The sequence below is a fragment of the Amia ocellicauda genome, chromosome 13 (genome assembly GCF_036373705.1).
Source record: "Amia ocellicauda isolate fAmiCal2 chromosome 13, fAmiCal2.hap1, whole genome shotgun sequence".
Lineage (NCBI taxonomy): Eukaryota > Metazoa > Chordata > Actinopteri > Amiiformes > Amiidae > Amia > Amia ocellicauda.
Genome location: NC_089862.1, coordinates 36,101,272 through 36,110,261, shown reverse-complemented (window position 1 = coordinate 36,110,261; position 8,990 = coordinate 36,101,272). Strand labels below are relative to the sequence as shown.

Sequence of the window (8,990 nt, the reverse complement as noted above, 5' to 3'; positions counted from 1 at the left end):
TAGTCCACCTCTTCAATTCTGTTCTGTCAGTTCACACATATCGAGCTGCGACCCAGTCCCCGTACCGTACTGTTCCAGGAGAAGCCAGCTTGGGGATGTTCAGATTCAGGTAGAGCTGGGTAATAAATAAGGTGGGGGAAGGTGAGGGCTCTTCTTCCATTTCCGATATATTTACTCTCTGCATAATTCTCCAGTCAGACCATTATGAGCCTCTCCCAGGGGGGGAAGCTGTGAACCTTAATCTCCGACATGACTTCATATGCTGTAACAGTAATTGTCAGAAGAGAGAGAGAGCGACGGAGAGAGAGAGAGAGAGAGAGAGAGAGAGAGAGAGAGAGAGAGAGAGAGAGAGAGAGAGAGAGAGAAACTCCTTAGTGATCCTTAGCATCTAGTCTAGGAAAGAAACTGTGCTTGGAAAAAAAAGGGGGAAAATTAAAAAAAAAAAAGCCCTCCCCTGCCTTTCAGTCTGATGCCTCAAAGTTTGCTCTGAGAGCAGCTTATTAACAATGGGCTGAATTGAAAGGGTGATTTGTCAAGGTGGGAAGCACTGACTCGCACTAGCCATTCACAAAGAGAGCTACCGAGGGAGGAGGAACCCCTGTGTGATTTCTCTTCATCGTCCCTGCGCTCGTGTGAAGACCATTCTGATTTTTAAGAAAGCAAGTTAAATAAAGAAGAAAGGGAGGAAAAAAGGGGGGAGGGGGGAGCAGCAGACTCCGGCAGCAGCAAGGACGGCACTTCCCCATCTCTGTCAAAAGTGTTTTAGACGTATCCTCAATTTAGCTGCTGCGCTCAAGCAGACTGTGGGTCTCGCTGTGCTGTGCTGTGCAGCCAGCTTCTCTTGTGGACTATAGGATTGTGAACAGCATTGTAAGGTAAGGACGGAACCTTTCTGGGCTTGTTTTAAGTACCAAGGCTGTGGGCACATCAGCAGCAGGCACTGGGATGGAGATGTGTGTGTGTTTGGCGACAGCTTGGGTGTTTATTTCTATTTTTAAGGGTGGAAAAAGTTATGCAGGGTCTGGTTTTGCATACTGTCAAACAGGGTTGGCTTCTGATTTTCAGCTTTTAAACTCTGCTTCTGCACAGGCTGACAAGAGAGAGCTGTTCTCTCATTCTCACCCGGTATTAAGCACGACATTAAGAGGGTGAAGCAGGCAGAACATTTATAATTACAACGTGTTTGTCTACAGCTGGGAGAGGCATGCTGGTCTGAATCGTGTCGCGTGGAGCCTGTCAGTTAGCATTCATGTCTTTGTATCGGTTCTGTAGGATCTGAAAAGGCAAGGAAGCGTTCGGCATAGAAGTCTCTGTGAGGCACAATGGGGCTCATTCAATTCACCGTTTATTTCAATAGCTTCTCTAACGTGCCAAACAGAATTACTTTGCTGAGTTATCTGGGGCTCCTTCTCAAAAGACAGCAGTGTCTGACATTTTCTCTGCGCATTCACTTTGCAGGGAGAGAGGGGGAATGTTTTAATGAGGGGCTGCCTTTCTTGAAGTTCCTTTTTTTTTAAATGCATTATGTCTGCTTCGAGGAGAGAAAAAAAAGGGTTTAAATTGTGCTGCATATCTAGGGAGACAATCAGGAGGCGCACCAGCTGAGGGCTAAGTGGACACTGGTCCCCAAGCTCAAGTGCCTTAAACATTCATGACTGCACGCACATCCTTTCTGTCTTGAAATATTAAAAATAATTGAATTATAAATAAGTTCTGCTGTCAAAGCCTCCTCCAACTTGCAATGGTGCTCGCTGCTGGTAGGATTTCCATGCACAACAGCTGCTAAATGACATTGCACTCTATAAAAATTGTAAAAGTCCCTTTAGTGGCCAGTTCAGTCTCCGTTTACTGTGAAACAGAGGTGCTACTCCAATAATCATATCTGAATACCTGCAGTGATATATAATCCCTGGAGTATAAAATGCCAAGAACGGAGATGACTGCTAGGGATTTCATTTTCACAATGTACCACTTCAGTATGTGTATCAAAAAACAATACTTCAAACACTAGTTGTTAATAATTATTATATACAGACGCGCGCACACACATATTTTTCAAGAAATGTGGAGGGATTGAACAGACTGTAGCGAGTTCTTCACTAGAGCAAAAAAATTGATGTCATAGCCAACGCGATGAGCAGCGCAATATTAAAAGAAGGAGCAGGGAATTAAAATGTCAGTTAAACAAATCATATGTATCAACTGCCTCACTTGATTTTCTCCTCGGTTAAAGATAGCCTGTTGGAAATGTAGAACTGCGTGCCTTCAAAAAAAAAGTAATCTGGATTCCTTTTGATGTTTTATTCAGTATTAACTCTTTCTTCCGTTTGCTGTGTTGCATGTCTCTTCTCTTCGGATTGCATGCTAAGTGCAACATTGAAACAGAATGTTTTTTGGAGTGCTGTGAAGTGTAGGCAATTCCTGTTTTAAAGATCGCCATTGCTTATTTATGTGTTCGGTGCTATTCATGTGATAATCAGCGAGATGCAGTTGTGTGTGTGTTTGTGCGTGTGTGTGTGTGCATGTGCGTGTGTGTGTGTGTGTGTGTGTGTGTGTGTGTGTGTGTGTGTATGGGCGGGTGGGTGGAGTCCGCCAGCGACGGTGTGTCAGGGTATTGGGGCCATACTCCCAGGTCTGTCTTGTTTGAGATTTTTTTTTTGTACTCTTTTTTTGGTATCATGAAAAAGACTGGCTTCTTTTTTTATTCATTTCACTGATGCAATTTCTCCTGTTTAATGTCCTGTTTACCTCTAATAAGTGACATTTTGTGATGCATTCTGTATATCTGATATCTGTTGGTGTTGGTGATCTTGAGAAGGCCGCTGTATTCATTAAGCTTCAAATAAATTGATTTCTAGTTTCCATATGGCAACAATGAAGGAAAGGGTTTTAAATTAAAATCCTACTATTAATAGTCAATATATTGAGATTATCTGTTATTATTATTATAATTGGCTCTGATGGAATTTACAATAATGCAAAGGGATGAATACAATGTACTTTGAATTTGTAAAGGCTCAAGTAGTGCTTTCTGTTTTTGAATGGAACTAGTGTAATTATATTCAATAATTGAAAACTGAAATGGATTCCAGTTGTGTTTTTAAGACTTTCAGTATTTACATAAGGTGATATATGTACTTATGTACATACAAACATCCAACCTGAATTAGAATTGCAAATTGTTACCACCGGCTTTTCCTCCAGCCATCTCTCGTTGTGAGATGTGAGGCTGACACATGTGAAATGTATGCAATCTGCAAACGAGGGAGTTTTCCCATCCTCTTCCTCACCCCCACCCACAGAGACACACATGCTGTTGGAGCGTCAAAACAAACACATTAGACACAAAAATCGTCCCTCTGTATGTCACGTATGTATTGTGACTGAAACGAGAGCACGCTGAGAATCACCTGCTCCTGTCTCGGAGTTCATCTTAGCAGGTTTGATCTAAAGATAGGTGATGAATCATGGGTTTGATTTATTTTCAGGAAGGGGTGGGGGTGGGTTAATATAGTCTTGGAGTCAAACTAACCTTGCCAAGAACTCACATGTCTCTCTACAAAGACAGAATCTATGAATTGCATGCATTGGAGACCCTGCAAGGTAAAAAAAAAAAAAAAAAGTTGCTGCAGTATGTGAAATAGCATTGACAGCTCAGTAGGGAGCAATGTTATCTCTGTGTTGGAGCTTTCTCAGTGAGCGGTGTGAGAGGGTAGGGGGCGCTGTGCTGCAACACTGCTCTGCTTCAGGTTAGTCTCAATGTGGCTCGATGATTTCTAGGTTAGCAGGTGCACAGCTATGTAGTGCAAAGCAGGGAGAGAAATGCGTGTTTATACTCTTCTGCTCTCTTGGGTATTTTCTAGAGGTGAGATCAGATTCACTTTGAATGAGTATGCACACACACACACACCAGAAATACATCAGATATACATACATGTGTGTGTCTCTAACATGTTGTTCAATGTTAAGGCCCACATGTTTGGAATTTGGGTGGAAAATAATTATTAAACGTTTGTGTGTGTGTTTTATTAAAACATCATGTCTCTAGGGGGAGAAATGTTGTATCTATTTAGCAGACATTAAATTATTCTCTTTCAGTCTTGTGCAGTTGACCATAGTGTCCTAAATAGCCCAATCTAGGGAAGTCAGTGCATGTTTCATTCTTTTAAATCCCTGTACTCTTCCTTCTAGCAAGAGAATGAACATGTTTCCTTGTGTTGTTGTTGTTCTTGTTGTTGTCCTTGTTTTGCCTCTTTTCCTTTTTCAAAACAAACCAACCAAACAAACAAAACTTCCTTCGTCCCGCCTGGTTAAATAAAGGATACCGAAAGGCATTGCACATAATAGCTGTGTGAAAGTCTATACTGTACACATTTCTCTGAATATTTTTTGTAAACCCATTAAGGAGTAAAATCAATGTTCACTTTTCCATCAGCATGTTTCAGAGTGAAAGGCCGGCTCTCTGTATCCAGGGACTCATGCTTTTGTGGAGTTTGAGAGTCACTGTCTGAGCTCGGCAGCGTTCACCAGAATGGGATTATTAAAGAGACAAGAGAGACGTTGCTGTTGGGTTGATGCTTGATGGATACAGGTGTGTCTTCTGTCTGCCAGTATCAATAAAAACAAGCAGACAAAGGTTTCAGCTTTTACCATTTATATTAGAGGGTTGGATGTTTATTTCCTGACCACTAAGCTGACTTATTATTTATGTTTCTAATTCACAAATGGATATCTGCTTAGTTGTGCTGTTTTTACCTTTTACACAGGGTCCCCCTCAGATACAAATGAATACACTTATCTAGTCTAGGGTGGTTGTGAATGTCTTGATTGGGCCAACATTGTGATGCAGTTGAAGCCATTGTTCTTGGTGGGTTCATATGGGATTATTGTGGACATTAAAGGATCTCTGCCATTTATGTTTTATATTTGTTTACAGTTTATTTATGCATCACATTTGGGTTAGTGCTGGGAATTACATTAGTCTTAAGTACCACAGGGGATGTGTTTGTTGTGCACTGGGGCTGGGTTGGAGAAGCAGCGAAATTGAAAAGGATAGGTAGACTGACATTGGGCAGAGCTGTGATTGAAGCAGAACAAGCCAGGCCTGATAGCTTGACTTGTGGAAATGGACTGTGAGAAGTCTTCTTAGTGACATAGCATTTAGGGCCCTGTGCAACGTGCAATGGTGCCTTAAGACCACCTCACAGAGTTCCCATGAAGTGATCAGAGAAAATCTATATGGCAGTCAGAACAATTGTAATTATTTTATTTAAATGAAATACCAATGTGGATGCAATATGTATCCAAAGCAACACTTTGATGGTGTGTTTCTTCATGTGATGGTCACAGAAGGGGATCCTTTCTGTAACTGAAAGAATTCAACAACCGGCCCTATGCAGTAGGTGTTGTATTCCCAGACTCAATGCATGCAGCTGCAGAGAACATCTGTTGTGGGACCTGGTGGTTTTCTTGCTGAAGTTGCTTTTTCATACTACCTCGTGAAGAACGTTGAGTCCACCATTGAGTCTCCATCCAGCCTGACCCACCCCCCACCACCTTCATCATACGAGTTAGAGTAGGAACGTGTTTTGATGTAATTGCTGTTTAGCTGGTTTGAGATGGGCTACTCGTGGACCACTTGAATGGGAAGTCAAACCCCTGACCTCTGTGAAATATTTGAATAATTCCCATATTTTATTCCCCGGCTTTGTGGTTCTGCCTGATATAAGAATTGCATATTTGTCAACACAGCCAGGCTTGCATACTCGTGAGTCAAAGAGGCCCTAATACGGCTCCTGTATGTGTCTGGTAATATACCTTATGAGGTATTTTATTTGTCCTGCTGTTTATCTGCACTCAGTTGATGCTCAGGTACCAAAACACTGCAGTGGTTTTATGTCCAAACAAGATGCTGGACACTCAAGGCCATGAAAAATGCCTGCGGCACAAGCGTTAGGAAACATACATTTCACACTTGCAGCAGTTTCTTCAGCCAGCATTCTTCGGCTCCCAGGCGTTTTGTGTTCTGGTCTTTTTTCAGCAGAATGACCAGATGCTGATCGCTAGGTGAAAGCACGATAAATTAATTTAGTTGATTTACAGCAAACAAATCAAAAGAGCCCATTGGAAGGGAACCTCTTAAAAAATAAAAATTCCTTTATACAACAAACCCTGTAACCCAGTGCCCCCTTATCAGGTTTGGCTTTTCAGAACCTTAAAAAACTTGGAAAAGCTTTATAATTTTAACATTTTCCGTCAACAGCAGAACAATATATATTTTTGAAAGGAACGTTACTTGACCGGGTTTAAAAATGAAGAAGTGGGGGTTGTGGGTGAGCAAAGTTCCATTTATTTTCGCACTGCCTTTAATGTAGTTCAATTTACTTCTGTGTAATATCCATCTAGCTGTCAGTTTGATAAGGATTAATTAGTATAAGAACTATAGAGATACTCTTGTGCTGAAGACTTGATTTAACAGAGCTATCTATTAAAGGTTTCATTTCTTAACCATATGTGGGCTTTATCACAGAGGAGTAGCCGTTAAGAAGTGTTTGGATTTTCAAAGAGGGGGGATTTGCCTCTGAAGACTGTTTTATCAGTTTTTTCTTCCTTCCCTCGTGCTGATTGGTGATGCTGTCTGACAACCTTCAGCCTTCATGCAGCACAGTGTGAAAGTGAGGGGGCCGACGTGGGGCTGCAAGTGTGATCTCTTTTCGGGTTAATCTCCAGGGCAGACTGCAGTAATTGAGGCCAATCAGAACTGTGCCGCAGCAATATCTCGGACGATTAGGGGAGGGAATGTTACAAAGTGTCTTTTATAGTATTAGCGGTGAAGGGCCATTCTGAGCCGCAATCGGATACGAAACCCTTTTTAAACATCCATCTGGAGGAAAGTCTTAGCCTCGCCTTGGGAATAAAAGGGCAGGCTGGCTTTACCCTAGATAACAACATGAAAAGGAGGATGGAATTGCCCAAGTCTGATTTCCATGATAGCAGAAGCTGAGCTTGACACGTAATGGAGTTCCTGCCCTGGTCTTGTTTGCATACTTCCTTATTGATTTGTGTGTTTGTAATTGTGTTGAGCTGCATCGATGCTCATGTTCATTTTATTTTTGCCTCCACTTTTTTCCCAATACTGGGCGAAGCTGGTCAGCATATTCGTAGACGATACTTACTTTATTTTCCGCCCACAAGAGTTGTATAATGAGCATCAACGCTGGGATGATCAGAATGAGGACAAGAGACGTATAATTTGGAAAGTGTCCTAGAAAAATAAATAAATAAATAAATAAATATACTACCTGTTCAGTGATTCTATTATTGATTTATTTTCACAGCACTTTTAAGTCTTTTATAAATATGGTCGTGGCATGTTTATTTCATCTCAAACTATTTAGCAGATTTGAGACATTTAAAGCTTGCATGTGGAGACTTGTACCATATTTAATGCCCTTTGATGTTTGCTCTCTTTTTTTTTACCCCCGACCTTCTGGACACAACAATCTGAGTCTTTGAAGCCAACTACTTCATACAGTTGATGTATTCCTGAATCACTACAGGGAAGCCATGCACCTCAACACAAACTAATGGCACTGTGAGGTCAACAGTTTATATAGTTTAGAGATATGACAGCGTGGAGAAAAGACACCACCCATCCAAGTCACACAGTAAATAATGGTCAATCTACCCAGCAGCCCGTTTGCATCCCTCTGCCTCCCTTATGGTTGCTTCTTGTCTCACTAAATGAAAGGGGTGTCTTATTAATACTAGGTTTTAATGTTGTCCTTCAGCCAAAGAAGCATAAAACCAATTAGCACATTGTTTTGCATTATATTGTATTATCCATGAGTAAACAACTCAAACACATTATGTTAGGGGATATTGTCTGAATATCTTCTGAAGTTCTGTAAGATGAATAAGTAGACATGCCTTATAATGTGCTATATTAAAGTCTAATAAAAAAAACGTCAACACAGATACTTATAACAACTACATTGTAATGAATCAATTGAACTATCATAAATAAATATAATGATATTCAGTTACACAAGCTTAGATATGGATGCTGTCTGTTGTCTTTTCCATGAGGGGGAGGGTGGGAAGTGAACATATATTACCTGCAATACTTTAATACTGAAATGCACGGGAAATGTATGAAGTTTGATGCTGTTCTACATTCATACAACAGCTGGAAAGAATGTATGTCACAATAGGTGACCCCTTACAAGGCAGATGGAAACGTACTTCAGTGGGATTTTACAGTCTGGTCAGACAGGATTTCAATGATTGCGATGAAGGGCAGTACAGGGTAAGTGTGGAGTACAGTGAGTTATGTAATCAAGTTAGTGCTTGTTTGACGGTATACTATAAATCACTGTCTGTCTCAATGCGAGAGCGGCAGTGCACAATTGGGACACTGGGAGGTCAAGTGGCTCAATTATTTAACTGTAGTGAGTCCATGATTGTACGGCACTGTCAACAGCCGTGGAATTGTAATAGCTATGCAAAAACTGCATTTCACAAACATTTATGAATGTTCTGCATTCCTGATATATTACACATTTCGTTTGCCTATCTGTGTATTGAGTATTTTTAAGCTATTGGTTATTTATAATTTTATACAAGAAATATTGGCTGTTACAATAGTATAAGCAGTGTGTTTTTTAAATGATAACGACCCTAAACACACAGCCAAAATAAGGCCAGAATTAAATAATCCCTTTCACTCATCTGCTAATCATGAATTACTAAACTGGAACTGATAGCTGTGTTTCTGATAGTCAGAGGGTTCTCAGAAATACCCCTGAAGGGAGCCGCCATCATCTGGGTTTGTAATTTGTGCCTAAGGGCTGGATTAATCCAGGTTTGTGCTGCAAATCCTACTGTTTTAAGTTTAATATTAAGCACAGCGGTTGGTCCAGCAGAATTCATTGCTGTGAAATTCTAGTGGCTTCTCCCTTTAGTGGAATGACAAAACATTTTTAATCATC

General features: G+C 40.8%; 1 protein-coding gene across 1 annotated transcript in view; it reads left to right on the top strand.

Annotated features, from left to right (window-relative positions):
* The first annotated feature begins 300 nt into the window (after positions 1-300).
* Positions 301-8,990, top strand: part of LOC136766894 (leucine-rich repeat and immunoglobulin-like domain-containing nogo receptor-interacting protein 2) — a 322,297-nt gene continuing 313,607 nt past the window's right edge. Inside the window, exon 1 of the mRNA XM_066720764.1 lies at positions 301-875. The gene's annotated coding sequence lies outside the window, so the exon portion shown is untranslated. The remainder of the gene's footprint in view (positions 876-8,990) is intronic.